Genomic DNA, 9,064 nt, shown 5'->3' on the forward strand with positions numbered 1-9,064 from the left:
GAAACTTGCATTATAGAGCTGCGCATATTTACGCTGGTGGCAAAACAACAATAATGTCATTTATTATTCATAATTATCAATTTGCTGTGACAGAGTCAGGAGCACCTCAGACAGCTGAGTGGTCATTCACTCACAGTTTTACACTTAAGTTATTTGATAGGCAAAGGCTGTCTTCAGAGTGTAAGCTCCTTCAGAGCTGTCAGATATGAATTTTTTGTTAGGTTTATAATATTTTTATAAGACTTTTTTTATTATATTTATAATAGCATTTTTATTTCCCCCCCTAAAGTAACAGCCAGTCTGTGGTGGTTATTATGGTTTTATTTTTATGTGCTTAGATGCACTTCATAAAAATTGACTTTTCTAAACACGTGGCAATGGCCAATAGACAGCCTAGAAGTCGTCATCGTCATACATTGAAGGTTTCGTTGAGTACTGGGTTTTTCCCCCTCAAATACACGATAGTACCCCTCCCTCTGGACTATTACAAATTACCACAACTGACTATATACTGGATGCGCTTCCCCCCTCCAAGATTACCTATTTTTTAACTTCACCAGACAGTAGTGTAACAGATGTACTATCAAATGACACTGCTTTCATCGTCATTAATATTTAAAAGCATTCAATGGGACAACATTAAATTCTAACATGAAACAGTATCTGGAATAATCTGATGTGTCATTCAGGTGACACTGCTAACAGTAGCTCTGTCACGGCTGGCGGAGGGAGCCGTGTGGTGTGGAGGAAAAGGAGGACCCAAGATGCAGCAAACTGATGATGCGAGTGAAGTTTATTCACATGGTGGCAGTGGCAAAAACAGGAAATGAGTAATGACAATTCTAAACTGGGAGAAACTAAAGAGCAAACCTGAAATCTACAAAAAGGGTGCGGGGCAGAGAGACGCAGAGACACATGGAAGAATGCAGACTTACACGGAGTAACACAGACGAGCCAACAAGGAGCACAGGCAGACACCAACTATAAATACACACACCAGGTAATCAGGAAATGGCACACAGGAGGGGACACAGCTGGAACTAATGGGCATAACGAGACACAGACCTACAAAGTAAAACAGGAAACACCCAAACTGTTTTACAGCACAACACGGGGACATGAAGGATAGGCACAGGTAGGGCTGACAAAACATCAAACTAGAGATTCAACCCTGAATTAATACAAATCAGAATAAACACAAAATGCTGGGTCAACGACCCAGGACCATGACAAGCTCTTTGTCTTTACAGCTATCAATTCAATACAGTTGAATTTTAATTACATAACACAAAATCCTTAAGGTGCTGTATATTTTAAGGTAAAGAGCCTACAGTTATACAGAGAAAACCCCAACAATCAGAAAATCCCCTATGAGCATGCACTAGGCAACAGTGGGAAAGAAAAACTCCCTTTTAACAGGAAGAAACCTCCAGCAAAACTAAGCAGCTGTTAGAGGTGGCAGGAAGACAGGACAAAAGACATTTTGTAGAAGAGAGCTAATGATAATAACTAGTGATTAAATGCAGAGTGGTGTATAACCATGCAGAGAGTGAAAAAAGTGGGGGAAGACGAACAGGAGCAGCCTAGGCTTATTGCAGTGTAACTACTGGAGGATTCAGGGTCACCTGATCCAGCCCTAACTATATGCTTTATCAAAAAGAGCATTTTATTAAGTATAAGTAGAGAGGGCGTCTGTAACAAAACCCAAGCTGCAAGCTGGAGCCTGAAAGCTGAAGGCTTTGCTTCCCATTCTACCTTTCAGTACCCTATGAACTGCCTGTGAGCCTGTGAGAGCAAAGTGATATTGGGGGGAAATGGCACTACGAGGCCTTTCAGACAAGATTGGGCCTGATCATTCAAGACGATTCAAGAATGTAAAAGGGACTTTTAATCTGATTATTGATTTTAAATAACAGGAGCTAATATAGGAAAAATGATAGGAAAGCTGAATCTACCTGCAAACATCACATTTCTGAAAGACATGGGGGGGGGGGGTGATTTGGTCAGTTTTACACCATAGCAGGCAGTTTAGAAATAGCCCTTTTTGATTGGCTATTAGTTGTCCTTCTGTATAGTCAAGATGGGGATGATTCTCTCTACAATTAGCTCAGTGCTCCCTTTGCATGGATTTATGGAAAAATCTATTATGAGCAACTTGCTCCACACTCTCACACTGGAGGTGTGAGCTTCTAAATAGAACAAGGGGTGCTTTAAACATCAGTATTCAGTTCAATGGTTTGGATGCCCTTAGGGGAAGTCCCTAAATCGTATTAACCTTTACCATTTTAACACCGCTATGTCATTTAACCATGAAATCTAAGGATAATCACTGCAGGTCCTTTCACCAGACCACTCATCTTACCCAGCAATTAAAATGTCAAGCGCAACTGTTGTGAAATGCTAAATTGTGACAAGGAGAGGGTTTTTTTTCCCCTCTAGGCTGTAAATGAACACAAAATATATGCATTCTGCCTGTTATTGTAGAGATATGGTTTATATTTCAGTCAAGATCCTGAAGCTGGGAGACAGAAGCTCAACCAGTGTGTGTCTTTAAGTGTTTTATTGTTGGCTGTCAGTCAACAAGAAGGTGGCTTTCACGTACCGGTATAGGAACTTAAGAGATCGAGCCTTCTTTAGACTTTAGGGCTCAGTTTTCCAGACATGGATTGAGCCTTGATCTTGACTAAAGCCAATTTTATACTAGAGACCTAGATTTGATCAATGATTTATTTATTTGTTTTTTTAATATAGGAGTAGTCTTAATCTATGTCTTGTAAACTGACTGAAGGGGTACATGCTGTATCTTTGTAAGGCTGTGGAGAACACTACATTAGAAAATTTGGTTTGCAGCATGTATTTGCAGCAGATGCTGCTTGTATTGCACAGTGACATTTATAGTATTCTCAGCTCATCTTTGGATCTTCTCCAAAATATCAACTGTTTACCTATTTGTAACTGTACAATCATCAAAACATTAAATGGTACCATTTCTTGCCATCGCACAGTGAAATTTATACTATTCTCAAATCAACAAACTGTATTGCATCGCCTCTTTATTTGACAACACTCTGAGTGTATCTGGAAACAGAAGAGGCAAATTGCTGTGGTTTAAAGCAAAGTGTTTTCCATTCATGTCCGATATAGACCTCAGCTGTTCAACAGCCATGGGCCTCTGCTGTATTTTTGTCATTTCAAAAAGCACTGCCTCTTTATTTAACAACACTGTAAGTGTTTGGGATCTAAAGAGACTCAAAAAATCAAAATGTTTTTCTCATTCATGCTCGATGTAGGACTCTAGCTGCTTAACAGTTAGGGGCCTCTTCTGTTGTACTTCTTGTTTCACAATCCACCACAATTACCTCTTCAGTTAACAACACTCAATAAGTGTTTAGAAACTGAAGAGATCAATTGCTGTAATTTTAAAAGCAAAATGTTTTCCCCTTTGACAGTTAGGTGTCTCCTTTATTATTATTTTCACACCATAATGCACCATGTACTGGATAACAGGTCAGGAATGCAGGCGGGCACGTTTAGCACCAACGCCATACTTCAGTAATATGTTTAGATTGTGCTTTGGCTTGTTGAAATAAGAACTATCTTCTTTTAAAAAATGTAAATTTTAACCATTCAGTTGAAGTGGGAGCAAATGGATCCTGCAAATACTGGTAAGCTACTGTAAAATTTACAGCAATCCATTTACAGTGTACTTACTTTTGTATGTCTTCTAAAGCACCTCATATTGCATTTCGAAGTACTGTATGCAACAAAAACAAGTTATATGGTCCATCCACTCTTTGTCATTACTGAGTTGTAACATAAATTTGTGGACGCAGACAGGAACTCTGAGTCTGAGAATGTTTTTTTTCATGATTTGCTACACTATTGTGAAAGTGTTACCATTTCTTTAACATAACTTCTTTGAATCTTTCAACTAAGTTACTTCCTGAAATCCCCAATTTTCTGTGATTTCTGTAAATTCTCAGAATCTTTTGATGAAATTATGTACTATAGACAATAAGATCTTAAAAAGCTTCACAATTTCTATGTTGAGGTACATAATTTCAAATTTGTTCCATAGTTTGCAGATGCAGTTTTTTTGCATATTGGTGAATTCTGCCCATCTTTACATCTGAGAATCCATCATCCTACCGACCTACTGCCAGTTAAGTTAGATAAGCAATGTTCCTCCTGCTATTTTCTTTAGTAGCACTTACTTTTCCAACCTTTTTTTGCTCCGTCCGACCTTGTTTGAGACATGTTGTTCCTGTCATGTTCATAACAACTTTCATGAAATAGCAAAATGTAAATTGTTCTCTATGTTCCATTGTTAAAAAAAAATATGGGTTTATGAGATTTGCAAATGATTGCATTCTGTTTTTATTTACATTTTGCACAGTGACGCAACATTTTGGAATTTAGGTTATATATTTGACACAGTTTTATGTTTTCTTTATTTGTTTTATGAAAGTGTTAAAGTATGGAACTGTCAAAACCTGATTCAGTGTCGTACTCAATGCAAACATAGTTGACTTAAGCGTTTAATGGTAACAGGCCTAACAGTTACCATGGCGTCATTGATGACAGAATGTTCCAATTATCAAAAGCAAATTTAGACTGCCCTTTTTCAATTTGTACAATTCATCCTTGGGGGATTATGAATCAACCAAATTTGGTGACAGTCTATTTAATATTTTTCCAGTATTGATAGCTAATTCATAAGACTGACAGACCAGCCATCCACCAATCCTGAGAATCACACCTCATCTGTGACTAAAATTATATCTGGTGAATGAACAGTATAATTTTTCTTCCATGGACTAAACTGATTAATCACTTCTCAATGGATCCCAAACCTCCATCAGATAGGCTACATTAGGGCTTTTTAATCAGTCTCTTGAGCAACTGCAATCAAATTAAACACATTTAAAAATCCTCAGGAATGCCTTGTCAGAGAGAACATTTTTATTTCTGCAATACCTACAAAATAACAGCATCATAAACAGTAAGATTAGTATGTTGCAATACTTTTGTGAAATATGGAATCTTACGCACATCAGCAAATTGCAAAAATGCATGTACTTCATGTATCACAAATGTAAATGCACGTATTTATTCTGCCTTAAAATACTACTTACAGCATACGTGCAAAATATATGCAGGAGAGCAATGCCAATTGTGTCTGTTCAACTAGATATAAATGCCTCTATGGAGTGCTACCAAATCAGCAAATACACGTTATGAGGGATTGGGCTTCGTGTCAGTTACTGCCAAGCATGCATCCAGGGTGCCATCAAATCCAATCCCCACACTGATGATGTTTAAACAAATCAGCGACATCCGTCATCTCCGATGAGAGTGTGAGCAGTGAGTCAATACCCTCATTAGCTGTTAGAACACATGCTCATGTAGATAAGAAACAGTCCGGCTCTGACAGGCCAGATTATTTTCAAATGTTAAACTGTTTAAGCTAGCAGATCGGGAAGTCATCCTAAAAGTGTGTATGTCTTTTATGCATAAACTAGGACACTCGAAGAGTACAGTACAGACAATCTCCTGGGTATATATTTAGAGAAGATACGAAAAAATACTAATCTGTTGAGGGGATCAAATGTTAAAACAAAGAACCTGTAAATGCTTTATTGCTCACCGTGACTCAGTACTACCGGAGCAGACTCGTATTCTGCGCCAAAACTCCTCTGAGGTGTAACAAATGGATGCGAATGCTTCCACGGCATGATTCACACAGCTAATTACCCCTGTCTAATAGAAAACCTCACTGCGAACGTGAAATGAACACTGATATACACTGATGTATGAAAGACACGAGACATCAAAAGAACATAATGTAGTCGTTAAATACATTTTTGTTTGGACACCACTTGATTTTACATTAATAACCAATTGATTAACTGCCAGAACAGCTTTCAAATGGGCACTTGAGAAGTGTTTAGAAATTATCCCGGGGGTTATTATTCAATCTATGATTCTTCCTACTGTATGCATTAAAAAAAGAAGGCTTTGGTGCATAAGAAAGTAATTATACCCAGATCACTGTGGGCTTGCTCAGCAAATACACAGAGAATTTTGGATGCATTCGTTTAAATTACACCTACGTCTGCTTAAAATTCTGTGCACATTGAGTTATATCTTACATGTAGGAGGTCTTGCTGATTATTTGCAGACAACTCACTGCAGCAGAAAAGACTTGTGGGTACAGTGGGGCAAAAAAGTATTTAGTCAGCCACCGATTGTGCAAGTTCCCCCACCTAAAATGATGACAGAGGTCAGTAATTTGCACCAGAGGTACACTTCAACTGTGAGAGACAGAATGTGAAAAAAAAATCCATGAATCACATGGTAGGATTTGTAAAGAATTTATTCGTAAATCAGGGTGGAAAATAAGTATTTGGTCACCTCAAACAAGGAAAATCTCTGGCTCTCACAGACCTGTAACGTCTTCTGTAAGAAGCTTTTCTGTCCCCCACTCGTTACCTGTATGAATGGCACCTGTTTGAACTCATCATCTGTATAAAAGACACCTGTCCACAGCCTCAAACAGTCAGACTCCAAACTCCGCCATGGCCAAGACCAAAGAGCTTTCGAAGGACACCAGGAAAAGTATTGTAGACCTGCACCAGACTGGGAAGAGTGAATCTACAATAGGCAAGCAGCTTGGTGTGAAAAAATCAACTGTGGGAGCAATCATCAGAAAATGGAAGACATACAAGACCACTGATAATCTCCCTCGATCTGGGGCTCCACGCAAGATCTCATCCCGTGGGGTCAAAATGATCATGAGAACGGTGAGCAAAGATCCCAGAACCACACGGGGGGACCTGGTGAATGACCTGCAGAGAGCTGGGACCAAAGTAACAAAGGTCACCATCAGTAACACACTACAACGGCAGGGAATCAAATCCCGCAGTGCCAGACGTGTTCCGCTGCTGAAGCCAGTGCATGTCCAGGCCCGTCTGAAGTTTGCCAGAGAGCACATGGATGATACAGCAGAGGATTGGGAGAATGTCATGTGGTCAGATGAAACCAAAGTAGAACTTTTTGGTATAAACTCAACTCGTCGTGTTTGGAGGAAGAAGAATACTGAGTTGCATCCCAAGAACACCATACCTACTGTGAAGCATGGGGGTGGAAACATCATGCTATGGGGCTGTTTTTCTGCCAAGGGGACAGGACGACTGATCCGTGTTAAGGACAGAATGAATGGGGCCATGTATCGTGAGATTTTGAGCCAAAACCTCCTTCCATCAGTGAGAACTTTGAAGATGAAACGAGGCTGGGTCTTCCAACATGACAATGATCCAAAACACACCGCCCGGGCAACAAAGGAGTGGCTCCGTAAGAAGCATTTGAAAGTCCTGGAGTGGCCTAGCCAGTCTCCAGACCTCAACCCCATAGAAAATCTGTGGCGGGAGTTGAAAGTCCGTGTTGCTCGGCGACAGCCCCAAAACATCACTGCTCTCGAGAAGATCTGCATGGAGGAATGGGCCAAAATACCAGCTACTGTGTGTGCAAACCTGGTAAAGACCTATAGTAAACGTTTGACCTCTGTTATTGCCAACAAAGGTTATGTTACAAAGTATTGAGTTGTATTTTTGTTATTGACCAAATACTTATTTTCCACCCTGATTTACGAATAAATTCTTTACAAATCCTACCATGTGGATTCATGGATTTTTTTTTCACATTCTGTCTCTCACAGTTGAAGTGTACCTCTGGTGCAAATTACTGACCTCTGTCATCATTTTAGGTGGGGGAACTTGCACAATCGGTGGCTGACTAAATACTTTTTTGCCCCACTGTACATGTGCAGGATGAAGGCTTGTGTATGTTTTAGCCAGATTAGAATCTGTTGGTTTGTGAAAACCAGCATTTTAGTCAACATTCACTCATTCCAACATGTATTAGACTGTCATGAATTCAGTACAAATATTCGCTGTCCACAGATAAAGCCAGCTGACTTTGATCATCCTCTGACTGAGTGCTCAGCAGGTTAACTTTTTTTGCTCTTAGTAAAATATCTTGATAACTACTGGATGAATTCCCATTAAACAATATGCCTACTTTCGAGAGAATCATGCCCAAGGTTTCCTACAGAGATGGAAACACATTTGTGAGTAAAATTTTGAACCAGCTGCATGAGCCGATATAAAATAAATGACCACAGAGATCTAAAATAAATCCCATCAGCCTCTGAAGCACTTAATGCTCGCTACTAATCACAAATGCTAACATGCAGATAAATGCCCAAGTGCACTTATTACAGATCCAGATATGCTGCCGTGATGCTCCTCATCCATTTCTGGATGTTAACACAGGTCTGATTCAAAGCTTAAAAAACTGGTAATGGACACATTAATTTAATTAAAATTGAATTGATTCAAATTGATTGCAGGCCTTTGTACCAACATACTCGCTCTATCGCTCAGTTTCCATAGAAACAGTAAGACAATAAAACCTAACACAGTTGCTTTCATTACATCATTTAGTTCATTTTTTAACAAAAGCAATAATGAGCAGCTGCTGAAGTTCAAAAATCCCCATTTTGACATGCTTTGCAATTCGGAGTTTCTCTGAGCCGTGTAAAGTTGTAACAGTTTCACATTCACATAAACCCGTTTTGTAGTTTTGTAACATAACACAACCCTCGACAAATAAAATGTGACTTTTATAAAAACCAAAGCATCACCTGTTAGATATCAAAAAACACTTTTCCTCCAATCATGCTCAACATTATTACTACTCTCTCACTAACCTCACATTCAGAACCTTGCAAAGCAACAAGACAGTTTTCATCCAGCCTGTCTCCGAACTGCTGTTTGAGAAACCATTTCCTCCCTGTGAAATGCTTTTCCCTGCTGCTCAGTTCACGCACAAACTGCACAACACTAATACTTCGGATAGCTAGAACCCTGCTGCAACATAACAGCAGTAGAAATGTAGCTCCCAAGGTTACAGTGGGGCAAAAAAGTATTTAGTCAGCCACCGATTGTGCAAGTTCCCCCACTTAAAATGATGACAGAGGTCAGTAATTTGCACCAGAGGTACA

The sequence above is a fragment of the Haplochromis burtoni genome, unplaced genomic scaffold (genome assembly GCF_018398535.1).
Source record: "Haplochromis burtoni strain Fernald_Lab_line unplaced genomic scaffold, NCSU_Asbu1 Contig_170, whole genome shotgun sequence".
NCBI classification, from domain to species: domain Eukaryota; kingdom Metazoa; phylum Chordata; class Actinopteri; order Cichliformes; family Cichlidae; genus Haplochromis; species Haplochromis burtoni.